General features: G+C 43.1%; 1 protein-coding gene across 5 annotated transcripts in view; it reads left to right on the top strand.

Annotated features, from left to right (window-relative positions):
- Positions 1-16,515, top strand: part of LOC121931810 (PC-esterase domain-containing protein 1A-like) — a 50,086-nt gene that overhangs the window by 4,754 nt on the left and 28,817 nt on the right. For 4 of the 5 annotated variants that reach the window (XM_042469849.1, XM_042469848.1, XM_042469845.1 and 1 more), the window contains exons 1-2: positions 5,022-5,200; positions 15,512-15,579. The gene's annotated coding sequence lies outside the window, so the exon portion shown is untranslated. Of the gene's footprint in view, positions 1-5,021; positions 5,201-15,511; positions 15,580-16,515 lie in introns of those variants that run through there. The other variant, XM_042469846.1, reaches the window with a different exon arrangement.

Below are 16,515 nucleotides of genomic sequence, written 5' to 3'. Positions count from 1 at the left end.
CACACTTGGAATTCAAAGAAGGAATTTTTTGTGAGAATAAATAGGAGAATGGTGAAATTTCAGAAAAAGAGCTGTGTGAAGAAAGCCAACTTACAGAACAACCATTGGTAATGAACAAAGCTACCTACTGCATTAGGACATGTAAGTAAATACATCCTATTGTATGGATGGGTTAATATGGTTGCTGTGGATTATATGGATGATATTTTTAAATCAGAAAAATGAGAAGCCTCTAACCGATTAAAATAGTAGAAGAGAGAAATGAAAATATTGGAAGCTAGTCCAATTGGACTAATAATAATATATAATAAATCACATATCCACACTGAATATATAATATATATATATATATATATATATATAATGCACATTTGTATTTAAATGAATGACACTTGAATATTAATGTATGACACTTGATTAATTGAAATAAATCCATCAAGTATCAAGAGGGGGAGTAATGTGAAGAGAGGAGTGAATGTGAATATAAGGTGGCAACTGTTGTCTTGAACAAAAGAGATGGAGAAGCCGCCATGCATGATGTGGGGAAGTTACCTTGGCAAAGTGAAGCGAGGATTTCAAGTCTGTTTGACGAGATGGGCCGATCTTGAGAAAACAAGATGGTAGCTTGCCAAAACCCTTATCTAGAACAAGAACGAACGGTTTCATAACAGTGATGAGTACTGTAATGTTTGGATAACCACCAGGATGTTTGTTGAATTGGACTGATAGAGATGGAATGTGGAAAACAACCCAGTGATTGCTGAAGGAGAAACTCCCTGGGACAAAACCCCAAGGCGGTGGTCAGTGGAAAGGCAGAAAGGGTTTAAAAGAGAGACTTTTTGAAAGCAGTGGACTGGGTGATCACCTGAATCCGCGGAATCAGATCTCTGCTCCCATGGCTTCAAGGAAGGCACCGGATCAATGACTCAAGTGACAAGCCACTCTCTGTTATGCGTATATGGGTGATGGTGTGTGTTGGAGCTCTCTTGGTACTTTGAAGATATGTACTGTATGCTTTATGTTTAATAAATGTTACATGAATAGTGGCAAAACAAAATTGGTTGCTCAGGTGTTCTGTTGTGGGCGCTCCGCTGGGGTTGGTTTGTTTTGGAAGAGGAATTCCAAACACAGTCTCAATCAACAACAACTTGGCGTGACAGACAGAGGAAGCATACCCTGTTTGTGCTTCTAGACCTCTCAGTTGGCCTTGACACAACTGAGCATGAATCCTCTTTTTCGGAACGCCGGGGGTTGATCGTGGCACTGCCACTCCATGGTTCCAGTCCTTCCTCTCGGGTCGTAGATTCCGGAGGGTGTGCTCGAGGACAGTTCGCTCCTTCGAAAACGGGAGCTAAAATTGGGTCCCTCCAAGCGCCATAACTGTCCCGAAAAGCTATTAACAATTTTATAGTGAAGCCGCTGGGGAAGAATCATTTTTGGCAGACAGGGCAGGTTGTTCTCATTACGCAGATGACACCCAAATATATTTTTCCTCCATTGCCAGCTATATGAGATTATTAGTAACGCGTTAATTTAATTGAAGCCGCGGCTAATTTTTAACATTACAACCAGCGATGTACATGAATCTTTTTAGTTAGAAGAAGAACGGATTTGTCCCCCCTGCCCTTTTGCAATGCTTACAATCTAAGAAGACATGACACAAGAAAGGAGAAGGAGTGGTGGAGGGAAGGGTAGAAGAGGGTCCCCAGCAAGTTTCCTCTCAACCTCCCGAGTCCTGGGAACCAAGGCAGAAGGACTGGGAGGAGGGCAAGGCCTTCGATAATGGAATGTTAATCATTATCGCACGGAGAAAATACAATAAATCACAAGTAGGGATAATACATATACAAGTACATAGAATACAGGAATAATGATCGAGAAACACGCCAATAATCGAATAGAACAAACAGGCTATGACACAGATTGGCATTTCTTTTCTCTCCCTCCTCAGTGTCCCTTGAAGCCGGTAATGGGCCCTGGATGAGGAAAACAAACGCAGGCTGAATGAAAATCCAGAACAAAATGGAAGTACTACAATGGGGCTAGTTGGGGCCCCCAAACCAGGTCCCTAGGGGTTGCAAACCCATGCCAGTCCTAGATGGGGTTTCCGCTACCCGTCCACAAAGGACTGTGTTTTGCTGTCCTGGGGGTGCTCCTAGACCCGTCACTCACTCATTCACAATGAGAAAATCAGGTTGAATTGACCGACCAAATCAGGAACTGCCTGCTAATCAGCTCCTGGCTGGAATATGCCGCCCGCCGCCCTTTTTCCCTGGAAGTAAAGGACCCTAGAAACAGAAACTGTTTTGTTGTAACATTACACTGGTAACCGCACGACCTTGAATTTCTGTCTGTGATTGGCCGTTCTACAAATGGGGCTCCTAACCCTTGTGCCCCCCTAGTCCTGGAAACTGTTCAACTTAAAAAAAAGTGCAAAATATGGCCATCCAAGGCTGGGTCCCCCGCCGAAAAACTAGGAGTGACTGATTTACAACCCATCTTAAAAAGAAATCTCTTCACTGGCTTGCCCTATCAGGTTTCCTGGGCCCAAGTAACATGGTGTTTTGGTTATCACCTTAAAGATTAAGAGCCCTAAACAAGATGGACGTTGGGTCCAACCTATTTGAGGGAAATTTGCCCTGCTGCCCATAATAATCCGCCGCGCTTGCAAAAACCCCTCAGGTTCCTCTGGAGGAAATCTCCTTGCACCTTTTAAAGACCAGAATAAGTAAACGGCCTCCCTCCCCAGAGGGGCCCTTCCTGCAAGGGCTCCCAAACTATGGAAACGGAATTGATGGAAACGAGATCCCGTTCAAATTGCCAGCCCAAGACACCATCTTCTCCACAGGGCCTTTTCCTGGATAAAGTGCCCCCCGGCCACAAATCACTGTGCCTTGCCCCGCGCATCATTGTAATCAAAGCCCCGCCCCCGCCTCCTGGGTCCTCCGCTGTATTTTATGGTGTTTTTAAACAGATTGTTTTAAATTGTAACTTGTTTTAATCCTGTTTTTTTTAAGAAAGAGGGGGGGAAATTCGGGACAAGAATTTGTGTAAATGTGGATTTAAATGTGTTGTTGAGCCCGCTTTGAGGGGGGGGGGGGGGATTGTTTCTTTGTCACAAAAGGCGGGAAAATAAGAACAAATAAGAATAAAGTTTAATTATTTTTTTATTATATTTTTTATTTTTATAAATAACCATATACCTTGTTATTATTATGATTTAATAATAAAATTATTATTATTATATTATTTTATTATATATTTTTATTATTATTATTATGTATAACCTTTTATTATTTAATGATAACAATATACCATTATATTTAATACAATAACCTTCTTCTTATCTTCTTATTTTTATTCTTATTATTATGATTCTTATTCATCTATTTTATTATTCTTAAATTATCACTCTCATATTCCCTTTATTTTCTGTTCTCCCTAAAGACCCATTTTATTTATTCTTTATACTAAAATTCTTCTTACTATATTTTTTTATTATATATTTTCTGATTATACTCCCTGTTATTTCTTAACTAAATCCCCAATCAGTACCTTTCTTAGGCTTTCATCTCCCTTCATTCTTACTATTCTTCTGCGCTACTTTTCCATTATTACCTACGCGTATATTCTTTCCTCCTCATCGATGCCTCCCGTTTTTTCTTCCTTCCTTTTCATTCGATCAACTTCTTCTTCTATCAGTCTGTTTATTTCTTATCATCTTTCTATTTCCATTACCATTCGTTTGATCTTTCTCCAGGTATGTCAGTCATCAACACTCTTTCTCCATATCCTCTCCTCCTCATTTTTCTTCCCTCCTCCTCCCGCTCTTTGTTGTTCTGTCTTCCATCCTCCCCCTCTGCAATTCCTCGCCTCTCTCCTCACTCATCATAGTTGCTTTCTTCCTTACCTCCTCCCCCCCCCCTCGCTTTTCCCTCCTTCTTCTTTACTCCCCTTCTTCTATCTCTTCTTCTGTTTCTTCTCTACATTTTTCGTTCTTCCCTCCACACTGTTTTTACATTTCCCTCCGCCTCCTCCTCATCCGCTTTGTCCCTCTTTCCTCATCCCCTCCCTCTCCCCCTCCCCCTCCCCTTCGCTGCTTCCTTCGGCGTTTTGCCTCTGCCTGTTTTCGCCCGCCTGCTTGTTTTTTCTCTTTTGTTTTTCCTCTCCTTGTTCCTGGCCGTGTTTGTTCCTTGCCTTTGTCTCTGTCTGTTGTACTTCATACTCCCACCCCTGCAGGCTCCCTCCCCTCCGCTCCCTCGGGCGCGCGGCCCCGCCCCCTCCACCGTCTTCTTCCGTCTTGCTTCCTTCCTCTCTTGCCTTCTTCTCCCCCTGTTCTTCTACTCGCTTTCTTCTTTCCCCACTCCTCAGTCGCGTTGTTCTTTTTTCCTCATACCCTTCGGCACCTTTTCTTCTGTTCTGCTCTCTTTTCTTTCGTCCGCTCGGCTTTATGCTTTTCCTCCTCCGCCTGCCCTTTCTTCCTCCTTTCCCCCTCCCTCCTCCGCCTTCTTCTTTCCTTCTTCCTCTCTCCTCTTCTCCTCCTGTTTTGCCTTCACCCCCCGTTTTTCCCTCATTCCTCTATAATACCCTTGGTCCTAAAGCCCCCAGCCGCTGCCCCTCGTCTTCCCCGTCTTTCTTCCTTTGTTCGCTTTCCCCGCTTTGCGCCCGTTTTCCTCTTTCCTTTTTCCCGGGCCCCCCGCGTCCCCCTCCTCCCCCTTTTTTTTTATTGTTTGTTGCCTCCCGGCCCCTCTGCGCCCCGCCCGGCCGCCCGCCTCCCCCCCTCCGCCAATCGCCGAGCCCAGAAACCCTGGAAGTGGTTTGCTGGGCGCGCGTCCTCAAGGAGGCCACTTGACGGAGAGGGGGCGGGGCTTCTTTCTGCCCTTCATGGAGAGCCACCCAGCCCCCTGGTCACCACCCCCCTTTGTCTCCCCCTGTGGAAGGGGAAAGCGCTGGCGGGCATTTTCTCAGGTGGAAGGTCAGTGTGAGGAAGAAGGCAAGGGAAGGGGGAAACGGCAAAAGGAAGGGGGACTTTGGGGGGTTGTTTGGGGTCAGGGAGCCCCCTGGAGCCCCAAAGGAGGAGGATAGAGCTCTGGAGGGCAGCTGGGAGGAGAAATGGTGGAAGCCCTGAGTTCAAATCCTGGCTCAAAGTGAAAGTAGCGCAGAAGGAAGGTGACATCCAGCAGTGCATCTTTATTCCAAGGTAAAGAGCTCCTGCGAAGGGGTTTTTGGGGGTTCTGGGGGGAGGGTTTACTTTTGGGTGCCATGGTCTACCTTGCAGGGTTGTTGTGAACACTCCAGGATTGGATTGGGCTTTTCGGGGTTAGAACCATAGAATCACAAAGTTGGGAGAGACCCCAAGGAGGGCCCTGATCCAGCCCAACCCCATTCTGCCATGCAGGAACTCTCCATCAAAGCGCCCCTGACAGATGGCCATGATGACAATAATGGTTATGATGTCTATTTGTCATCTGCCTTTTTATATCCCAAAACTGGGACTCAGAATTGGTTACAGTTTTATTAAAAACAACAACAGTACGAATAATAATAATAATAAAGGGGTTACTTTGGGTGTCATGATCTACCTTGCAGGGTTGTTGTGAACACTCCAGGACTGGATTGGCTTTTCAGGGTGTATGATGATGATGATGATGATGATGATGATGATATCTATTTGTATCCTGTGGTTTTTCCTCTCCAAATTGGTTACAATTTTATAAAAGCAACAACAGTACAATTAAAATTAATAAATAATAACAATAACAATAATAATTTATTTCTATCCCGCCTTTTCCCTAAAGATCAAGGCAGGTTACATAAAATAGATAAAATACGTAATATCGACATAACCGAAATTATATATCCCTTATATCCCTAAAGTAAAATAACAGCATTATAACCACTAAACTGACCGCATCGCAAATGAAAAAATTAAAATTCAATTTTAAAATAAACTGAATTTAAAACAGGAGGGATTTGGGAGGCCTTACATTAGAATTAAAGGATTATTCCAAGGAACAAAATGCAAGGATGATGTATATAATAGGATGAAATGCAAACAGTGTGTTTGTGTTTGTATTTGTTACATGGCCAACACTTGAATGTTTTCAATGGGACTCAAGTCTAGGAAAGCTCATGCTGCCAATTTCTTTCTTCCAGTTAGTCTGAAAGGTAGGACAACATCTCTCTACAACAGCAATAATGATGATGATGGTGGTGGTGATGGTGATGATGATGATGGTGATGGACTGGTGAGTGTGTTTGCACACTTTCCAAAATCCCCAAAGCCACCATTTTACTACAGTAAAAAAAAAATTCTTACTTCATTGCAATCTTTTATCTTGCCATTCTCCCAAAATGGCTTTTTTCCCTTCTTGTTGTTATTGTTAACTGCCTTGGAGTGGAAAGGATTGACAAAGTAGGAGGAGTAGCTAATACTCCAGAGGACAGGATCAAAATTCAACATGGCCTTCAGAGATTAGGAAGCTGGGCCAAAGCTAACAAAATATAATTCAACAAGAAGAAATGTAAGGTGTTGCACTTGGGGCGGAAAAATGAAATGCACAGATATAGGATCATGGGGGACACCTGGCTGAATGAAACTACGTGTGAAAGGGATCTGGGAGTCCAAGTGGACCACAAGTTGGACATGAGTCAACAGTGAGATGCGGCAGCTAACAAGGCCAATGCGATTCTAGGCTGCATCAATAAAAGTATAGTGTCTAGATCAAGAGAAGTAATAGTGCCACTATATTCTGCTTTGGTCAGGCCCCACCTGGAATATTGTGTCCAGTTCTGGGCACCACAATTAAAAAAGGACATTGAGAAATTGGAGCCATGTGTCCAAAGGAGGGCGACTAAAATGGTGAAGGGTCTGGAAACCATGAATCCCTATGAAGAATGACTTAGGGAGCTGGGGATGTTTAGCCTGGGGAAGAGAAGGTTAAGAGGTGATATGAGAGCCCTGTTTAAATACTTGAAGGGATGTCACCTTGAGGAGGGAACAAGCTTGTTTTCAGCTGCTCCAGAGAATAGGACAGAGGAGAATGGATGCAAACTACAGGAAAAGTGATTCCAGCTGAACATTAGGACTAGGAGGAACTTCCTGACAGTAATTGGAGGCTTTTAAGCAGAGGCTGGATGGCCATCTGTCAGGGATGCTTTGACTTTGAGTTCCTGCATGGCAGAATGGGGTTGGACTGGGTGGCCCTTGGGGTCTCTTCCAATTCCAGGATACTAGGATTCAATGATTTTATGACTAATGTCGATCCAGTGGATGAACCATTTCTAAGTCTTCTTATCCTCAACTGCTTTGCTCACTTTCTGCAGTTTCAGGCCCCTTTCGACCACCTTCTGCCTTTCCTAGCATTATAGTCTTTCTAGAGTCGTCCGCATGAGGCCTCCTCTCTTTCTGCCTCCCTTCACCTTCCCCAGGTTTATTGTCTGGGTCAATAGCTGATCTCTTCTCATAGTGTGGCCTATTTGTTGGTCTTTTTTGGCAAACCTTCCCCAGGCATAGTTTTTTGTGGGTTTTTTTGGGCTGTGTGGTGTCCATGTTCTAGAAGAGTTTCTTCCTGACATTTCGACAGCATCTGTGGCTGGCATCTTCTAGGACATGGCCACATAGCCTGAAAAACCCACAAAAAACTATGGATGCCGGCCATGAAAGCCTTTGACTTTCCCAAACAGTTTGCCAAACAGTCCCCAGAATTTCATTGAACTGAGTCATGGCAGCTAAAGTGGATTTATTTTAATGACATGTTTAATTTAAGGTGTCATCCTCCTTCTGACGTGACCAAAGTAGGACAGCCTCAGCTTGATGGTCTTGGCTTTTATGGGGAGATCAGACTTGATCTGCCCAAGGACCCATTTGTTTGTCTTTCTGGCCATCCTTAACCTCCCAGATCCTTCTTAAACAATATATTTATTGAAAAATGCAGTTGGCCCTCCAGATCCATGGATTCTTTGTCCACGGATTCAAACATCCAAGGCTTGAAAATATTCCAGAAATATACATTCTTAAAGGGAAACCTTGATGTTGGCCTTGCACATAAGGGATGCTGTTTCTGGAGACTAGGGTTCGATTCTCAGCTCCGACATAAAAAAACCCTGGATGACCCTGAACAAGTCACATACTCTCAGCTTCAAGGGGAAGACAATGGCAAACCTCCTCTGAACAAAGCTTATCTGTTTAACTTGTAAAAGCCAGAAGGTATCATATGAAAAGCAGGATTAGTCTGGGAGGAAGGAGCCATGAAGACTGGAGGGAGGAACATTAACAACTTAAGATATGCAGATGACACCCTTCTACTGGCAGAAAACTACAAAGACTTGGAAGAATTGCAGAGGAAAGGCACCCCAGAAAGTGCTAAGGCAGGCTTAATGTTGGAGATTAAGACAAACAAAAAGACTGGAATGACTATGGAAAATTTACATGAATTCAGTGTAGATGAAGGGAGATAGGAAAGACCTGGAACCATTATTGGGGAAGGTTAAAGAAGACTGTGTCAAGGGAGGCTTAATGCTGAACATTAAAGAAACAAAAATAATAACCATGAATTTATCCTAGAGAAGGAGAAGAGGCATTCAGAAAGTGGTGGAGTCTCCTCCTTTAAAGGTTTTGAAACAACCTGCATAGCCATCTGACCGTCGGAGTACTTTGACTGTGTGTTCCTGCATGACAGGAATGGGTTGGATTGGGTGGCCCTTGGGGTCTCTTCCAAATCTAGGATTCAATGATTTAACCCATTTGTTGTTTTTGTTAGCTGCTTTCGTGTCGATCTTGACCCACAGTGACCCTATGGATGAGACATCTTCAAGTCCTGCTCTCCGCTACTGCTCTGCCCAACTCCTGCAAACTCACACTTGTGATCTCTTTAATAGAGTCCATCCATCTAATATGCGGCCTTCCTCTCTTCCTACTTCCCTCCACCTTTCCCAACATTATTGTCTTTTCCAATGAGTCCTTCCTTCTCATGATGTGTCCAAAGTCCAACAGCCTCAATTTCATCATCTTGGCTTCCAGGGAGATTTCTGCTTGCTCTGCTCCAAGACCCATTAGTTGTCCTTTTGGCCATCCATAGGATCCTCTGCACTCTTCCCCAGCCCCACATAATCTGAAATGAGTTGATTTTCCTCCTATCTTCTTTCTTAACTGTCCAGCTCTCACATCCATCCATGGCAACAGGGAATACAATGGACTGGATGGTTCTAACATTTGTGCTCAGTTGTATATCTTTGCATTTGAGGATCTTTTCTCGTTCTTTCATAGCTGCCCTCTCCATTCTTAATCTTCTTCTGATTTCCTGGCAGCAGTCCCTGTTCCCATTAATGTTTGATCCCAGATATGAGAACTCTTTGACTATTTCTATTTCCTCATTGTTTAGTTTGAATGTGTGTAAGTTCTCAGTGGCCATTCTTTTTGTATTTGTTGTGTTCAACATTAAGAATGCCTTTGCACTTTCCTCCTTGATCTTCCTTAGTAGTTGTTCCAGGTCTTTGAGGTTCTCTGCTAGTATTATGGTGTCATCTGCATATCTCAGAGTGTTGATATTTCTGCCTCCTATTTCCACATCTCCTTCTTCCATGTCCAAGCCTGCTTCCCTTACAGTATGTTCTGCATCTAAGTTGAACAGACAGGGTGATAAGATGCAGCTGTATCTGAGCCCTTTGCCAATTGGGAACCATTCCGTTTCTCCATGTTCTCTTCTGACAGTCGCCTCTTGTCCCGAGCACAGATTTCTCATCAAGACTGTCAGATGTGTTGTTGCTCCTATGTCTTGTCACACCTAAACCTTGGATCAAACATTTAGCATAAAGGAGACTGCAGTCAAGACATCAGAAGAAGATTATGGATGGGGAGGGCAGCTATGAAAGAACATGGCAAGATCCTGAAGAGCAAAGGTTTTGTCAGACCATTGTATTCCCCATCGCCATGGATGGATGCAAGAGCTAGATGGTAAAAAAAGCAGAGAGAAAGAAAATCAACTCATTTGAGATGCAGTGCTGGAGAAGAGTACTGAGGATAATATTTGTTGTTGTTATTGGCCTCATTCCCACTTACAGATAAATCGGTGTGTGATCCGAATCGATGGATCAGTTCAATGGATCGATTCGACATTGGATTGTAGTTTACAGTACACTTGCCCCGATCGCATTTTCTGACATCAAAATAACCCAATTGTGGTTCGCATTCATGAATGAACCGATTAAAAATGATTCAGTACCAGCCCGCCAAGGAGCAAATTTGAATCGATTCCAATCTGCTTGTGGTTCACACTTGCATTGAATTGATTTGGTGAAAAAGAGGTGGAAAAAAATCAGCATCAAAAATACGCGGGTTAAATGAGTCTGGTGCATTGGCCCCCTCTCAGAATCGATTCAGGGAATTGATTTAAGTGGGAACCAGGGTTGTTTGAACCAGTTCAAACCAAATTGCAATCCAGTTTAAAAGATAGTGAGAATGAGGCCATTAACTGCTTAGTGGACTTAGACTCATGGCAGCTTTGTGGATGAGACATCTCCAAGACTCCCAGTCCTCCACCTCCACTGCTCCTACAAATTCAGGTCTGTGACCTTTTTAATAGAGTCTGTTCATCCAGCATGTGGCCTTCCTCTCTTTCTGCTTCCCTCCACCTTTCCTGTCTTTTCTATTAAGTTGTGCCTTCTCATGAAATGTCCAAAATACAAGAACCTCAATTTGATGGTCTTGGCTTCCAGGGAGATTTCTGGCTTGATCTGCTCCAGGACCCATCGGTTTGTCTTCTTGGCCATCATCCATGGCATGCTCAGCACTCTTCTCCAGCACCACAGCTCAAATGGGTTAATTTTCTTCTTATCTGCTTTCTTCACTGTCTAGCAGTCACATCCGTACACGGAATACAATGGCTTGGGCGATTGTAAGCTTTGACGCTTAGTTGTATATGTTTGGTCTTAGAGGGTACAGTGGATGGCCAAAAAGACAAACAAATGGGTCCTTGGGCAGATCAAATCTGATCTCTCCATGGAAGCCAAGATAGAGACTGCACAACCTTGCTGGTCGCTTGCATCAGATATCTAAGAATTATAATGATAATGTGGATTTTAAAAATTTTTTACTGACAGCATCCACCGCTTGAAAATCTTTTAAAACTAATAGAAATTCAAAAAAGCAAATTTTGATTTTGCCATTTTATTTAAGGGATATCATTTTACTATGCCATTGTATTTAATAGGACTTGAGCATACAAGGATTTTGTGATCCACAGGGGGTCCTTGAACCAAGCCCCATCAGATACCATTGAACAAGTCACACTATCTCAGCCTCAGAGGAAGGCAAAGGCAAACCTCTGAACAAGATCTGCCAAGAGAACTCCATGATAAGTTAGCCTTAGGGTCACTGTAAAGCAGTGGTTCCCAACCTTTTTAATGCCGCGACCTTTTAAAACAGTTCCTCATGCTGTGGCGACCCCCAACCATACAATTATTTTCATTGGTACATGCAAATATGTGTTTTCCGATGGTCTTAGACGACCCCTGTGAAAGGGTCATTCGACCCCCAAAAGGGTCCTGACCCACAGGTTGGGAACCACTGCTGTGTAAGGCACACAAAGATAACAAAACAGAATAAGAACAGGAAACCCAGGCATTTGGCAAGTTTTTTTGCAGTCTTGATTGAAGTCAGCATGTTAAACTGGTGGTCAAGAGCAAAATGGGATTTTAGAGGCTTTACAGACCGGTATCAAAACTTGCTGTGTGGGTGTGGTGTTCGTGCGACGCACAGCCCAACTCTGCCAGTGTGACACCGCGCACCCCACCACATGGCGGGCAGCATAACACTGCTCCTCTGGCGCTGCATCCAGATAACACAGTGCCAAAGGAGCACCAAAAAACTGCGGCACCGGCAACTATGGTGCCCTTTCCATGGCGCAAAAATTGGCCACTTTTTGCAGCTCCTTTTTGTGCAACTGAAAGGCCAAAAAGGTTGAGGCTTGCATTCCTAACCTGTATTGGGAAAAAAATATAGCGCTATAACTGTAGTTTGGAAGGTCCCCTAAGCTTCTAAGTATCCTTCCTGGAAGACTGGACACGGTTGCTGCCAGTCAGAGTTGGCAATTTTGGGCTAGGTGGTTTGACTCAAGAAAAGTGTTGTTGTTGTTGTTGTTGTTGTGTACCTTCAAGTTGTTTTGGACTTATGGCGACCCTAAAGCGAACTGATCGTGGGGTTTTCATGGCAAGATTTGTTCTGAGTAGGTTTGCCATTGCCTTCCCCTGAGGCTGAGAGAGAGTGACTTACCCTAGGTCACCCCAATGGGTTTCATGGCCGAGCTGAGAATTGAACCCTAGTCTCCAGACTCGTAATCCAGCACTCAAACCACTATGCAAGGGTAGCCTCCTTTATTCCTGTGCAGAAGGTTCCCAGGTAAGCCACCTGCCTGTCCAGGTAGGTCTTGACAGAATTCCCCCAGGAAAGTCACTGGTGCCTGGCAGAGTTGGCACAAGGTGTACCAAGTGTCTGGCACATTCTTGTGTCCCCAAGGAAATCAGGCCTTGGCATGTCCAACCCTGGCAGACTGTTCCCTTAGTCCACTGCAAGAGGGTTTATTGTTAACTGCTGTCAAGTCATGTTTGACTTATGGCAACCCTCCAAAGTCTCCATTCATCGGCAGCTCTGCCGCGGCTTCCTGGATTGAAAAGCCTCCTGCAGTGCAAGCTGTTCTCTGTATCCATAGATTCTTTATCCACGGATTCAAGCATTCAAGAAGATATTTTAAAAAATAGGTAAGAAGAAAGGATGTCATGTCAAGGATGGAGCAAGCATTTTTTCTGCTGCTCCAGAGAATAGGACCCAGAGCAATGGATGCAAGATAGAGGAAAATAAATTCCACCTCAACATTAGGAGGAATTTCCTGACAGTAAGAGCAGTTCGACAGTAGAAAACAGTCCCTCCGAACATGGTGGAGTCTCCATCTTTGGAGATCTTTAAGCAGAGGCTGGATGGCCATCTGTCAGGGATGCTTTGATTGAGAGTTCCTGCATGGCAGAATAGGGTTGGACTGGATGGCCCTTGGGGTCTCTTCCAATTCTGTGATTGTATGATTCTATGATACCACCACTTAAGCATCTCTTCTCCAGGCTAAACGTACCCAGATCCCTAAATTTCTGATCATAAGCCATGGTTTCCAGATGCTTCTTGGAGATGCTTCATCCACATCATTGCCATCAAGGGCAGAGAACTACAACAGACTTGCTATGAAGGTATCAGGAGCTGCATCATATACTCTTGCCCTGCCGTAATATAATGATGGGCAATGCAGTAGTGATAATATGGTTCCTGCATGGCAGAATGGGGTTGTTCTTGATGGTCCTTGAGGTCTCTTCCAAATCAAGGATCCTGTGATTCTAACTGTGAGTTCAGACAGAATTGATGAGATAAGTCCAGAAAGGAGGAAAACACCTTCAAGGGCATTTGCAAGAAAGCATCTGGCTCTGATAACAAAAAGAAAGGATTGCGGAAAGGAAAGACAAATGTGTCTTTATTAATTTTACCACTGTATCTGTCTTTTTGGGAGTCCTTGGTATCTGCAGAATGGGAGAGGGCTTTGTTATCAATGTTAATATTATGAATGTCCTGCTTTTCCCCAACATTAAGACTCAAAGTGGCTTTTTAAACCTCCCCCCCCCCCCGATTTAAATTGTATGATTTAAATTGTTATTTAATGTGTTTTATATGTGTGGTTAGCCGCCTTGGGTCCCACTTTGTGAGTAAGGCGGTTACAAAGTGAACTAACCAAATAAAATACTGTACAATTTAAATGCACAATATAGTTAAAAACATGCACAAGTGAGCACTGAAATAGGATTAAGCTATTGGAGTATTTAAACACATCTCTCATTCAATCCAATCCGTATTGAAATGCAAAAAAATTTCCCAACCAGCTAATCTGGAGAGTTAAAAAGTTGTAAATAGCCCATTTGTTTGTTTGTTTGTTTTGTTTTGTTTAAATAGGAGAAAAACAATGCAAAAGAGGCATCCCTTGGTGTTGCTGATCTGCCTTCAGGTTGGCTATTTATGGTGACCCATGAATTTCACTGGGTTTTCTTAGGCAAGGAATCCTCAAAAGTGGATTTGCCTGTTTCTTCCTCTGAAAAACAGCCTCCAGCACCTGGGAATCCCTGGTGGTCTCCCATCCAAAAATTAACCAGGGCTGACCCTGCTTAGCTTCCAAAATCAGATGGGATCTGGTGCCTTGAGTGTATTTAGACCTGCCCTAAATAGAGATTTCTTAGGCAAGGAGGACTCAGATGTGGTTTTGCCTGTTCCTTCCTCTGAAAAACAGCCTGCAGCACCAGGGAACCCCTGGTGGTCTCCCATCCAAGAACTCACCAGGGCTGACCCTGCTTTGTTTGCAAGATCAGACAGGATTTGGGGCTTTTAGGATCTGCACCGATGTCTTTTCTCAGTAGAACATTGCAAAATAAAGCATTTTGTGATAAAGGTCAGATAGGCTGCTAGCTGTCTTAGATGAGATTTGACTGGGTCGGCCTGATGGAAGAGCTGCGTCTTCAGTGCTGTTTTAAATGCTGTCAGCATATTTAGCTGTCGGATCTTGAATAATAAATAGTAGTCTAATTGACTTTTGCTAATAATAATAATAATAATTTGTTTTATTTATTACCGCTATCCAAAGATCATAGCGGTGAACAGCAGTAAGCTATTGCGCCCAACAGTCTGGGTACTCATTTTAGCTCCCTCCTCGGAAGGATGCAAGCCTGAGTCGAGCTTGGGCCCTTTTGCTGGTCTTGAACTCGCAACCTTGTGGCTTTGAGTGAATGGCTGCAGGCATTTAACCACTGCGCCACCAGGGCTCCAGATAAAGTGACTATTATTTTAAATCATGATTTTTTAATCGGCATATTTTAAAGAATGTATTATAGGAATATATTTTAATGACTTTATCGTATTGTATTTTAACTGTTGGTTTTATGTGTTTAATGTGTTGTACCTTGCCTCACTCCATGAGGAGGTGGGACAGAAATAAATATTATTATTATTATTATTATTATTAAGTCTCAGGGGGCTTACAGTTTACTACACAACTTGCACTCCTCTTCTACAGTCTTGCAATATCCAGGGGTAGTTGTGTGGACCATATAGCAAAGTACAGTAGCATCCAGAACGATGTCTTTATGGGGACAACCAAAACGCACAAAATACAGGTTGCAAGTGGAGTTTCGAAAGCTTGCAATGTGTGTTTTTTGCATTTTGGGTGGTCCAATAAAGCTATCATTCTTTTTATGGATTTTGGACGTTTTTGTACTTTGTTTCATGGATTGTGTGGTTGTTGGGGCTGCAAACTCTGGCCAACAACATGGGACTTCTCGAGCTTTTACCTCTCCCACCCAATTTTTGCACCTCTTAGCCTGGTGAAATGCTCTGGAACATCTGAAAGCTTACACAGTTTTCTGAAATCTTAATTCTTGTTTAAAAGGTAGGCAAACAAAGTCATTTTTGGCCTTTATCTTTCCTATCTAGACAAACAAACAAAGCTCAGGTCCTGCTGTGCAGAGAGAGCAAATCAGCCAAGCGTTTGTTCACTGAAGGTAAGACGATCTGATGCAACTTGGTCAATTACAGGTTCCTTTTGGCGGGTTTCTTGCCGCAGAATTTGTGCCAAATTTAACACCCCAAGAGCTGAGATTACGAAAAACTGCTGAGAAATGCAGAGCATTCAGTTTCTGGTTTCTGACTGTTGTCGCATTAAGAAATCCAGTTTACAGAAGGAAACAAATCCAATTTACATTTGTGTTTGTGCTCATTCTTTTAACAAGAACTGGTCTATGTTTCTCCAGGGTAAATGGCAAGAAAGCTTACATAAGAAGCAGAGAGCCGAAATCTTGGTCTTCCCGTCTGCAACAGTTTCAGAAATCACTAGTAATATATTGGAAAGAGGAATGGGGAAAAAAGTCTCATTTTGTAGCACATAACTGCTCTTCTTACAGAGTTAGAAGACTATCAACACGAGACAAATAACATGACAGTTATCTGGCATATTTTGTAGTCATCTTTAAACATTCTTGGTTATCGGGTTGGGCTCCAGAATTAGAGGCAAAGCATTTATTCCGCTACGTAGATAAGAAAGCATTGTAATGTTATCCCACTACATAGATAACAAAATAATGGTGTGACATGAAATCAAGTCATTCCACCACGGAGATGAGAAAGTAATGGCGCAACATGAAATAAAGTACCAGATAGAAAGAATCTGATGGCAAACAAGAAAAAAGCAAAGCTACTTTTTCATTTCCTGGTATTTGAAAAGGTATTTGAAACAGGTTGATAAATTGTGATACGATTATGAGAAGAAGATTGCAAAAGAAGGACTGATTCAGGATAGGAAAAAATGGAATGTTCTGTTTTTAAGTTTCAAAGGATAAGGAAATGATGCGTTAATGACTGCTAAATGACTATATATACACACATACACACACACACACATTAAAAAATCTCTGGCAGCGTCAGTGTCACGGAAACTGGCT

The sequence above is a fragment of the Sceloporus undulatus genome, chromosome 5, assembly GCF_019175285.1.
Source record: "Sceloporus undulatus isolate JIND9_A2432 ecotype Alabama chromosome 5, SceUnd_v1.1, whole genome shotgun sequence".
Lineage (NCBI taxonomy): Eukaryota > Metazoa > Chordata > Lepidosauria > Squamata > Phrynosomatidae > Sceloporus > Sceloporus undulatus.
The sequence above is the reverse complement of the archived record's forward strand: the minus strand, read 5'-3'. Positions and strand labels throughout refer to the sequence as shown.